The following is a 13,121-nucleotide window of genomic DNA, read 5'->3' as shown; positions in this document are numbered from 1 at the left end:
ACCCAACAGCAGCTTGGGAAATATCAGAGCATCTCCTCAAAACAGCAAACACAGGACATTAGAGATGCTTTATGGACTCCATGGGCAGTGCTGTGACTAATGAAGTATTGGCAGCCTGCAGCCTGGTTTTCCATAGCAATCACAGTTTCCATGATTATCACCTGATGCATGTCTCTGAGACTTGCTCTTCACTTCTTCCCAGAAATAAACTGGTTCAATAAGGGCTTGTTTTAACACTTAATTTGTAAATCACAGCCCTGAGAAAGTCAGCATCATGTGCCCACACAAGCTCAGCTACAGCCAAGAAATAGCTGGAGCAAAACTCACCATTCTGCCAAGCTTTGTTTGCCTTGGTGAATGCCAGAGGAGAAACAAAACCCCTCTTATCCTTCCCCAGGGAAGGGCAGAGAGGCATAGGAGTTAACTCCCAACCTTGGGCACTGTGATCCAGCCAGCTGCACAACAAAAGCATGGCTGAGCCCACGGAAAAGAGGAAATAAAGCAAGAAACCACTCTGTAAAGAGCAGAAAATGTCATCCCTGGCTTAACATACCAGATCACATCCACCACTTGTGAAAGGACAGGGAGAAAAAAAAATTACCCAAGACATCTCGGTTATCTATCAATAACCTGCTGGAAAAAGAACTTTCCCCACTGCCCTTCACTAGGCCACTCTGCAACTGCCCTTTAAAACTTCCCCAAACAGGTGTTTCCCCTCCATTCTAATTCTCATGTTCAGCTGCACTTGGTCTCTCTCTGTGCTCCTTTAGCTGCACAAGGTTCAGAGCCACATTCTGTCCTTACTAACACATCTGCAAATGAGAGTTTATTAACTCTGAGAGATTTGTAAACTGTTGGGGTTTTTTTCATAAAAATGAGGATTATCAGGTTTGAACAGCTCCTGTTTCACAGGGAAGCTTAGAAGCAAACAGGTTTTGCTCTTGTTTGGTTTTCCTGTTGCTTCTTGGGACAATCAGATGGCACGTGGAATTTATAGTGATTTCTAGCAAAAGTGTCTGGGTTTTCCCCAGCTTGCTCTGAACAGCTGTTCCAATTACAGACTCCCTACTGGCAGTGGTGGTTCCTCCTACAGTTGCCCACACAAACCAGGTATCTCCTAGGTGGACCTGATCCTTCTCTCTCCCCAAGACCTATGGGGTTTTTTATACCAGGAGGGTCCTGCCCTGTGTCACACACCTTTCAAATGAGACCCACCACAAGCAGAGCTGCCAAGGTGGAGAAGCATGTGTCATCCTTACAGGCTGCCAGGATGGAGCAGTGCCATTTCCTAGACATGGATCTTCCAGAGGTCCAGCTACAGGGCTTGGCTGACCCCGTGGACATCCCAGTGGAGTCCCCAGGCTCCTGGGCAGATGCTAGTTCTCGGTTCTTTATCTGCTCTGGTGCTTTTGCTTCAGATTCTTCATTGGAAAGGCCTTTCTCTGTTATGAGCAAGGCTTCAAAGGTCCTGGTGTCTTTATGATGTGTAAAGTACCAAGGATTTGATTATCACCAAGCCAGAAAGGTCTCCAGGCAGAGATGTTATCTTCCCTTTGTAAGCAGACCCACGAGGCTCCACCATGACTAGTAGGGGATTGTCAGAAGCCACAGCCTGCCCTTCTGCAGGCAGTGGCTGAGCACCAGCAAGAATTTAAACATCCCCCCAAAAAAACCCTAGCCTGGCAGTCAAGTCAACTTGTAGCAGTCACATTCAGGAGTGGATCCTTCAGCCAGTGGCTGGGGAATTTCAAACCTGAAAGGTGTTTCAGGGTAGGATGAATGTATGTCTGTCTGGACAGGGCTGAATCAGGTTTCTGTGTGTCTGCAGTGGTGTTCAGAGTGGAAGCTATACCTGAACTGATGCTGCAAGAGGCTTCCCTGCTGTCTGTCACACCCTGGCCATGCACTCCTGCTGCTTCACTGCTGAGGGTCAGACTGACCCTGAGTAGACCTGACCAGCTCCTGATCCTGCCAGATCAGGAGGATCAGGGAAATCCAAATAGAAATTCCTCCTGCAAAGGAAAGCCAATAAAAGATAAGATTTTAGGCTCATGCTGCTGCAAGTGACACAAAGGGAGGGAGAGAGAACATGTGTTGGGGACAGAAAGAAAACACAGGATGGTCTCCTCTTCCCTGCCTTAGGTGGATTTAAGCATGTTACAAAATGGCAGGGCAGCAGAAAAGATGAGATACACATAACATGTTAGGGCTAGGAAATAAGCTGCATCAATAAATCTCACCGATGAGAGCATTCAGCATGAGCACTCTCTTCCAACCTATATCTTCTTAAAGAGTTCATCAACACCTGGGAACACTTTGATAAAACCACACTGTCTCACAAACCTCTTGACACAAAGGGTTGGCTAGGATATTAGTAAGTCACTGTTGCCAGAATTTCTTTTCATATTCTTAAGACCATCTCATGATATTTTGGGTGAGGAGCAGAAGAGGACACTCTGCAGCAGGGACCACATCTTGGTCTGTGACTGTGGTCCCATATGGCACTTTGCAAGTAAAACCCAGAAGGCAACACAGCTGAATAACTAAGCATGTAATGAGGACCCAAAAAACCTGGGTCATCCCTGGGGCTTTCTGGGTGCTGAGAGCTTCCCACTAAAAGGTGGTTCTCACTTCCTTCTGTTTGGAGGGGAGGGAATGAAATAAGTCATGATTTTGCAGACATTTCCTCTTCTGCTGAGGCTCAGAGTGGGTAACTGGTGCCATGGAGCACAATCAGCTTCCTTTTGCTGAGGTTTTCTCTTCAGAAAGGAGAGCTTTACTTAGCCGATCCTAAGTAGAGTTCTCTTCCTTGAATGGTGTTGGGAGAGTGGGCTGCTCAGATGAGGATTTTTCCAAATCTGTAGTGAGCAGGGAGACATGGATTTTACCAAGCTGAGGATGCCACTGACTGTATTAAGATGCTGACAGGCACCTGATGGCATTTTTTTTCACTGCAGTGCTGCTCCAAAGCCAGTGACAGTGGTACAAACACTTGCAGCCTGTGTGTGATCCTCCCTCTCTTCTCACTCACCTTTTCTCCCTGTGACAGATGCTTCAAAAGCTGAACCAGAAAGCCCAAGGCTTCCTGCTTACCTGGGAGAGCAGCACCCCTGCCTTGCTGGGATGGGGGACATCAGAGGCATTTTATTCTGGTGTCACTCCTTTAAGGCTTGCCAGTCTCTATTCTGGACAGACATTACCCTGGCTTGGCTGCTTTCATCATGTCAAAGCAAATCTTTTGTATTGCAGGTTTGGAAAGCATTTGCAATTATTAAAAACAAACTAACTTCTGTATTTTGCCCTCAGCAGTTTTGGAGAAGTGGAATTGAAAAAGGAACAGAAAATGCGGAGTGGGGCCATTTGAAGATCCTGCACATGTCATGGGGATGGGCTGTTGTGAGCACAGTTTCCCACCAAGCTTCTGCCCTCATTATGTCCACTTGTTTCAAGTACACTTGCTGGGATGGGTGGGGAAGCTCCACTGAAAATCTGAGGAGCTCAAATGATGGGATTTGCTGGGGCTGCACAAGCCAGGCAGCTTGGAAAGCAAACATGAGAAAGCAGCTCTTGCCACAGATACTAGATAGAAACTGTCCAAGTATCAGTTCTTGGTAGAGACCAGCAACTCCTTCCTCAGGTGCTGAGCAGAGTATGACAAATGCTGATGGTTTATGGACAGCCCTTTCCATGCTGTTTGCTGGCTGCTATCTTCCCCAGTCCCTGGGTCCTGTTGCCAGGGCCACTGTTCGGGCTAGCTGCCCTCTTTGTGGGCAATTTGCTTTTTCTTCTTCAATGGTAGCACCTTCCCCTCAAAAGCTGATGTACCAGGGCTGTACATCATTTTGTCAGGTCTGGCACACCCCCGGGGGTTTCAGCAGAGATGCCGAGGTAGGAACAGGTACTGCAGTGAGAGGCAAGGGTTGGGCAGGGAGCAGGGGGGAGATTTTGAGTTCATCTGGAAGAGAGAGGGGGAAGGAGAAACAGAAAATCAGATGTGGGGGCTAGCTATGCTTGCTTTCCCCCTCCAGCGTGCAGGGCCAGGAAGCATGGGGGGAGCTCAGCTCACTGGGAGGGGAACCCCCCAAACCACAGGCCGTGCTCCCAGTAAGGGCTGCTGCTACCAAACTGGGACCAGTTTGAAAAGGGAGAGGCGAGGGAGTGGCCTTCAGGTGGCACTGGCAGCCCGGCAAGGGCATCCTGGTGCTTTGAAAACGGTGTTAATAACACAGAGTGCCAAATTGTGGCTTTTTTACAGCCTTTGGCATGGGACCTGTCAGCAACAAAGAGGGTGGAACGTCCTGCCGACAGTTACGCGAGGAGAGGTTTCCCTAGTGGAGGGTTTGTGTTTAGTTATTGAAAGATGGTAAAGGAAAAAGAAAAGAGCTGGACAAGGAATAGGTGGATGGTCCCTAAAAGGATGGCTAGCAGAAATTTAAGAAGATATAATCCTTGCCATAATAACCATTTTACTAATTGCAGTTGTTTCTGGATGTATCCGGGGGCTGATTACACGACAAGTCGTTGGAGTATATGTCACAGTAAAGAAAAATCAGGTTGAAGCATACCAGATGCTTGTATGACATTTGGAAGCTTCAAAAGAGGGGAATTGATACCAGGGGATCTGAGAGCACAGCTCGCTGTTTCTAGGTTAACCCTTTGAAATCACACATTTAACTCCTTCTGTGGCTTTGCGGGAATTAACTGCTTTATAAGCTCCTAGAATGCACAGAAAGGAAAATAAACATGCCTCAGATTACATTGTTTACGGATTTGGACCATTTGCACCCTCCTCTTGTTGTATATTATTTCCAAACAGTTCTGTTACTTTCTTCTTCAGAATATTATTCAGAGTTCTTCATTATGTGACAAAATTAGCACAGTAGTGTTAACTGGTGGAGAATTAGCAAGGGAGCTGAAAACTTAGCTAAGACTGACTGAGTAAGTCTCAAAGGGGGAGTTGTAAACTGCCTTTTGTGTGACCTTTGTCATTTTGGGTGACCTTTGAACTTTTATGTGACCTTTGGCACAAGTCTAGGAACCCTCATCACCTAGAACCTTCAAGTCTAGAACTTTGGATTCTAGAACCACAGAAAACATAAGTCTAGAACTCTCCGAAGCTAGAACCATAAGAACAGAGAATACTCAGGTCTAGGCCCAACAGAATCTAGAACATTCCTAATCTAGAACCTTGTCCTTTGGGGTGACCTTTGACCTTTTCCATGTTCCACTGATGTTTGAGATCACTTATTGTCTTTGCCCTGTAATGTAGTTCAAGCTCAAACAGACTCTCTGTGTTGTTCTGACTGTCCTGACTCTAGGTTTTTCCAGCAACACAAGTAGAACAAATGCTGACATGGTGCTGCACTGTCGTTTCTTCCCCCAGTGGCTGAGGAGTCAGGAAGAACCTGCCTTCAAGAGCTCCATGTGAGACATGTGGATTAAATGCCAGAGAAGAAGCAACCCGAGTGAGTGTGACCTTCAGAAACAGGAACCTTGGAATCACTTGTAATGGAGTTAAAAGCAAAGGAGCAGCATAAAGACACTTGCATGGAACCATGCATGGAAGCTTCTATCTGTGGACAGCTTCCTCTGAGAGATTTTCATGTTTCTTCCTGCAGTAACTGGTGGTCATATGCGTTAAAGGTCCTGTAGCCAAGTCACTGCGTGTTTGGCCACCTACCACTGTGGCTTCCTGAAGCTGAAGGAACCAGATAGCACTTTCTTTTCCTCCACATTCTTCAGGTGTGGCTGTTCAGAGCTTAGACTTTGAGCTCTGGCAGCATCAGCATCTAGAAGGACTCTAGAGATGCTGCCATTGGTTCTGCTCCCCATGTGCAGTCAGGTGTCTGTGGCAGCCAGGGCACAACTGACATTGCATTGGACTCCATCAATGTGCTGTTTGACATTTTGGTCTTCATTAAATCTGTTTTATGTACTAACAGATGAGCGATGGTTAATAGAAGGAGGTTTCATTGCACTTTCCAAGGTGAGAGGTTTTCCCTGTGCTTGCAGCCCATCCGTGTGGAGGTACCACAAGTGCATCCCAATCACCTTGCACAGACACAATGCAGAGGCCTCCCAGAAAACGCCTGAGAAAAGAAAGTTCCCAGGAAGGAAAGTAATCAAAAGACTCTGGCTCTATGTGGCTAAGAACCGAAGTACCCATGGTTATGTACTGGCTGCATTTGTCTGTTGGAGGCTCAAAGCAGAACCATTTCCATAGGTGAGTGCTCACCTAGGGTGGAGGCAAATGCTTGGTCATCGGCTAGTACTTGTTTCACTGGCAAACACAATCGGTACAGATGTTCTCTTGCAGTTTACCAATCTGAACCCTGGAATCTCTGGGTTTCTTTCCCTCCACACCATGCTGTGGCCTAACTGGAGAGGTGTCCGAGTGGGAATCTGGCACAGGGTGTGCTAGCAGGAGATCTGTGGAGAAAGTTTCTGTGAATTTTAAGAGTGCAGCTGGCAGGGAAAGGCAATGACAGCCAGCTGGTATCTGTGTATGAGCTGATTTCAAAGTAAAGCCCTGTATCAACTGTGCTACCTAAAGGGTTTTAGGCCATAAGAAATCGTATTAAAGGCTGTTAGCTAGCACTGGACAGGGCACAGGGACGGAGAGGGAACATGGCACAGCAGAGCCTGAGCGGGAGGTGAGACACCATCCCCAGCACACTGCCCCTGTGCTGTGGGGCAGCCTGTGGGACAGGAGCTGTGGGGAACTTGAACCATTTGGGGGTTCTGCTCTCCCCTTGTTTTTCTGGCAGAGTCCCATTTTGGGGAGGGATGTACATATGTAAAGGGCATTAGGAAAGCAGCGAGGTGCTGCCAGGGCAGTTGCACTCATTTTGTGCCTGCTTCGGAGGTTAGTAAAAAGGAGAGGGTGGAGTCTGGAGTCTGATGTTATTTGGGGCACCCTAATGTCCTTGAGAGAGTGATGAAGCAGTGGAAGAGCAGGTGAGTGGGAGATGAATGGGGGTGAGGCAGGGTACCCTCCCAAAATGGGAGGTTACAGCCCAAAAGTGCCTGAAAATTCCTGGGGTGGTGGTGTGTAAAACACTAAAACCTGTAAAGTTTGTCATTTTTATATAAACTGAGAAATAACGTATATATAAATTTATTTCAAAATAACCCCCCATATCTACCCTATTATATACAGGATCGTGGAGCCTAAGAAATACCGGCTATGGATACACAGGGTTTGAAAATACAAAGATAGCGTTTTCATATATGAATTGAACAATAAAGGGCTTGGAAATATAAGAAAATGAGATCTCTGTGAAGACAACAAAACCAACCCCATGTCAACGTTCCTCCTGTTGGGAACCGAGTCCCAGCAAGGGGCAGCGCGGAGCTGCCGGTGCCGCCGCCTCGTGGCGAAACGTCGGTATGGCAACGACGAGCTCCGGGCGCGCTGTGCGGTCAGTGCCAGCGCCTGGTGCTGCAGCCGCGAGAGAATGAACATTTCTGGGGTACTGTACAGGAAGGGAAAGTTTCGGGGGTAAAGCAGAAACCGTTTCTGTCCGGGCATTTATTTCTGTGCGTGTGCTCGATGGAGGGTTTCTACTCCGCGAGACTGAAAGGAGAGGATGGTATGTCTAGCAGGGAAGGAAAGTGCAGCTCACCGTGGTCTGCATGCAGTGTACAGGCTGCAAGGGAAGGTGGTTTGCCTTTCATTACGGTGCGAATACAAGTTTGCAACGGTAAGGGGAAGCTCAGCTTTCCCGACACGTTTTGTTCGAGAGGAATTCCAAGACGTTTTCGATTTCGGAGCTGCACTTTGTTTAGAGTCAGGGTAAGTTCCTTCTTTCGCGAGGACGCAGCGCCACCTGGTGGACCGAGCTGCGTGTCCTGGCACCGTCAGTGCGGGAGCAGCAAGGGCAGGGGCTCGGCTCGAGAGCTCTGCGGGAGCGGCGCTGCATGCAGGGAGGAGGTAAGCCAATCGTCTGATTGTTGGCGGTGCAATTTCTATATACCCTGCAAAAGAAAGGTTATGTGCAGCCTTGGGCCTTTCTTCTAGTACCTCTTCCATGGGACCAGCTGCTGAAGGTTGTAACAGGTATGTAACAGGTTGTTACATCACAGGCCTCTGCAAGTCTGATGTATATAAAGGTGCATAGATTACCCCCAGTATGGGTGATCCCACCCTCCAATTTTCACCTAGTTTCTTTCAGCATGATTCCAGTTGCTCCCATTAGCTCTCCTTATGGCCCCAGTTGCTTCCAGTCACCCTCAGTATGACCCCATCATGATCCCAGTATATTCCAAGTCACCTCCAGCATGACCTTGGTTGCACCCATATATATATATGTATGTATGTATGTATGTCCCAGTCGCCCCAGCTTGTTCCTAGTCATTCCAAGGATGATCCCAATATCATCCCTGTCACCTTCCGTTATGATTCCAGTCTGCTTCAGCATGGCCTAAATTGCTCTCAGCATATCCTAATTCCCCCCAGTATGTTCCTAGTCACTCCCACTATAATCCTAATCACCTTCAGTGTTGTCACAGTTCCTCCCAATATGATCCCAGTTGCCCACAGCATAGTCCCAGTCATTCCCAGTGCGTTCCCATTCCCCGTCAGTATGGTTACAGATACTCCCACCATTTCTTAGTTGCCACTGGCATGCACACTGTCACTCCCATTTTCTTCTAGCTGATCCCAGATAACCCCAGTATGATCCCAGTCACCCCCAGCATAACCTCTGTTGCATCCAGTATGTCCAGGTTGCCCCAGTTGGGGACATGTTGGGGGCAATTGGGATATACTGGAAGCAAGTGGGACCATGCTAGGTCTCTCCCAGTCACCCCCAATAGGATCCCAGTTGTCACCAGCACAGGCCCAGTTGTTCCCAGTCCCCTCCAGAATGCTCCCAGTCACTCCCAGTTACTTCCCCATGATTCCAGTTGCTTGTGCAGCCATTCCCAGTCACCCTCACTGTGGTTCCAGTTGCTCCCTACAGGAACCCAGTCACCTCTAGAATGATCCTACTTGCTCTCAGTGTATCCCAGTTGCCCCCAACGTGGTCCCAGTCGCCCCCAGCATGCTCCTAGTCATTCCCTCCAGTATGACTGCCCCTGTAACATGCATTTCCATGTCTGTGTTTCCTCTGAGCAATGCACTGTACTTCTTCTGCTCGGACTTGCAGAAATGAGTGCATTACACAGGGATAGAGGTTAATTAGGATCTAAAATTCTGAATTTGTTTGTGCATGTTCTCTAAAAAATTTAAGGGAGCAGCTGAACGCCAAATGTAAATACATGTTTGTCTTAAAATGGAATATAAAAAACACCCTTCAATTTTGTGTTTGCCTGTTTCTAATGGGCACATTTTAGGCACACTTCTGAGAGGACGATTGTTTTTTTGTGGTACCTTTGCTCATAGTGCAGCACATACATCTAGAGGCAGTAAGGGTCTTGTCTGCCATCTTCTGGTTTTATTAAGACTTCACATCTAGGAAACTGCTGCACAAGGGAAAGGAAAAAGCTGCATAAGTTTAGGTGAGGCAGCAAGAGAATCAGAGAATCATTTAGGTTGGAAAAGACCTTTAAGATCATCGAGTCCAGGTGTTAACTCAGCACTGACAAGTTCACCACTAAACCAACTGCCACATTTACACTCCAGGGTTGGTGATTCACTTCCTGGTAGCTAACACAACTGGAAGATTTGCTTTGCACCCTCCACAAAGACATGGATGTGCAGGGCAGGCTTGGGCTGTTACCCCCTTCTGATACTTACTCACCTCTCTTGGTAGGCAAAGAGCTCTTATTATAGAACAGAAAATTATTTAAGAATCCATTTTTATTATCTTGCTTTTCCCTTGCTGGCAAAAGCATTTTGTCTGTCCAGTTTTGTTCCTAACCTGTTCTTCTATATTTGTTCTTCACAATGCAGCTTTCTTGTTCCTACCTTTTCTTCAGTATCCTTTTCTGATTTTTTTCAGGTCATCCATGACCCCTAATGCAGCCACAGTGCTCTATCAGTTTTCTTTCCTTTGCCTGCGGAGAGACTGTTGCTATAATTAAAATATGGCCTATTTTAGAAATGTCTTTTTGAAACTCTAGGCTCTCCTGAATTTTTCTGTCTTGCAATTCCTTTCCCAGGACCTCATGTACCAATTCCTTGAGTTTGCCAAAGTTTGCTTTTTTGAAGCTGAGTGTTATTACTCTGCTTCTTCACCCCTTTCTTTAATAAGGAACTCATGGTTTTTATCTTGATTGCTTTCCACATTGAGATTTTTGAGTAGTTATGTATTAAACACTCTAAAATCTTAAATAAGATTATTCCCCATGGTCCCAGCACTAGCTTATACACCCAAAGCTATACCTAAACTGTCCTCATGCCAGGATCCTGGCTATCATCAGAGGGATAAGCAGGTGGTATGGGTAGGGATGTGAGCACAGTGTACTTCAGTATGTCCCTGGGTCTGGAGAAAAAAAAAAAAAAAAAGAGGAAATATTTGTGATGTTTCAAAATACATCATCCTTGCAATTTTAGATGCAGTACAAGATATTCAGGATTTCAGCAGCTTTCTCACCTTACGCATTTGGAAATCTGTTGAGTTCCCCACACCTTTCTCTAGGTTTCAGTCTTTCCATCAATTATTGGGTATGTTGTATCCCCAACAATGGTCTTTAACAGATCTATCCAGCCTTTATCCCACAGTTTACCTTCATGGACAAAAGTTATGCTACTAATGTCTGCCAATCTCAGGAGTCATCCTTTCTTTTTTGGCCTTTTATGCTCAAGGCCTTTGCTTTCCCTTCCTTGCATCAAGAAACAGAGAATTAGGAGACATCCTAAGGGGATACCAGGACACTGCTTCCCCAAGATAACTGACTTTATCCTTTATCCTCCTTCTTCCACAAAAAAACCCCAATAACGCTGGTGTATTTTGTGCAGCTGATTATCCTGGATTTTTGCATAGATCTGTGTAACATACCTTGTTTCATTATGTGTCATTGTTCCAAGTTGTCAAGATAATTTTGAATTTTAATCATCTTCTCCAGCTTGCCTGCAGAGCTCCACACAAACAAGAGCATGGTGGCGAAGTAATACTGAAAGCAGTCAGACCTATTCACAGCTTCACTGCACACAACCTTGCATTTTTGTAGCAAGCCACTGTCACCCACTCTGCTGTCACCCAAACAAAAGTGGATCTATCATTTAGCACTTTCTTTTTCTAGACCTGTTCCTCTATCTTGTTTTTAAATAATAATAATAATAATAAAAAAGTATTGAGTATCTGTCAATTAGGTGACTAATTTACTGCTGTTACTGAGTTTTATGAGATATGACAACAGGCATCTATTTGAAGAGATTTTAATTATGGCTCACACATGCCCAGTCAAGCTTTCCAAATTATATCTCTCTGACAATGGTAAGTCAAATTGTCCAACACTCTGAACTGAGTTCTAACAGTTTAAAAGACAGAATCTATTTTAGTGTCCAAATCCAATATGTATTTCATCTACACAATGTCAGCATCAGAATGAGACCAACCTTAGCATTAGAATGGAAATGACATTAAATAATCTTACAGCTAAGACAAGGGACAGATTTACAGTCGACAGGAAAATGACAGTAATTAAACTCCTGCCTTTTAGGCAAGTTACAAAAGCATCATTTACATTAGACCGAAAAAGTATAACAGAATGAATCCTACAAGGAGCAGGAGAGGGACTCTTTGTTAGGAACTGCAGTGATAGGACAAGGGGTAATGGGTTCAAACTGAAGGAGGGAAAGTTGAGGTTGGATGTGAGGAAAAAGTTCTTTCCTGTGAGGGTGGTGAGACACTGGCACAGGTTGCCCAGGGAAGCTGTGGCTGCCCCAGCCCTGGCAGTGTTGAAGGCCAGGCTGGATGAGTCCTTGAGCATCCTGACACCTGTCCCTGCCCATGGCAGGGGGTTGGGACTAGATGATCTCTAAGGTCCATTCCAACCCCTAAATTCTATTATTCTATGATTCTGTGCAAAGACCAGATGCTAGAACAGATTACCACAATGGCCTGATGTAACGTGGTAACTGCCAATTCCACTTGCATATGAAACAGTGAAATATCACTGAACAGGAGACTCACTAAAATAATGCCAGGCTGAAGCTGTCCTGGCACACTTTCATGTTGTTCACAAAGAACCTTCACATAACAGCTAAAAGCCTTCTTCAAACATTGCAATCGAAGGAACTAAAGAGCTTCTCTCTGTGAAGCAAGAAGAGAAGATTGTGCACATTGAAGTTTCTAGTCTATAGGGGTTGTTGTCACTCATTGATTGATTAAAATCAGCCACATTAAAAGGTTCTTCAAACCTTTTGCTGCAGGAATTTTTAAATAGAAATTGGAAAGGTGAAACTGTTCATTCTCACCTCTATTTTAGAGTTATCAGAGTATGAAATCACATAAAATACCCCAATGGAATATTCCATCACAAATTAGTAATTTATGGTACTTCAAATAATTACAAGATCTCTTGGGATAAAAAAACCAAGCCAATTTTAAAATGCAAATTGTAGAGGGGGCAGTGTTAAAATGGCTATCTGAAAACTTCTTAAGTACAGAATCTTAAATGTCTGATTGTTGAAAACACCTGAAAGTTGTACCATAACTCAGTACTATGAATTAACAGCAGTATAAGGTCTGATGCACCAAAGCAATACACAGAAGACATGAGATGACTTTTAAATTCATGGATAGCACCAGTTATTGTCATAGAATAAACATAATATTTTCTAGATATAGTAGTTGCTTTAAATCCCGATAAAAACTGTAAGAAATGTATGAGCTAATTCTCAAGAGTGCAAAATACAAACAATAAGAAAATGTACAAAAGCAATTGCAACAGTGAATGGTAACCATATAAAATGAGTTTATTAAGATCATGTGATTAGCAAGTTTTGTGGAATTCTTTACATTACCAAAGCTTATGATACTTAAAATTTTACTGTCTTTCAAAGGCAAGGCATGGCTGTGAGTGGCAATTTTTAATTGAGAAAAAACCCAAATAACTACTAATAAAATCAATTATTTAAAATATAGATAAAATATGTGAAATATATGTCTCAAGGTTATCATCAACATTCTTAAATCATCGTGTTATATAACAGTAGGAGGTAAAGATTAAAT

The sequence above is a fragment of the Acanthisitta chloris genome, unplaced genomic scaffold, assembly GCF_000695815.1.
Source record: "Acanthisitta chloris isolate BGI_N310 unplaced genomic scaffold, ASM69581v1 scaffold13981, whole genome shotgun sequence".
NCBI classification, from domain to species: domain Eukaryota; kingdom Metazoa; phylum Chordata; class Aves; order Passeriformes; family Acanthisittidae; genus Acanthisitta; species Acanthisitta chloris.
Note: the sequence above shows the minus strand (reverse complement) of the source record.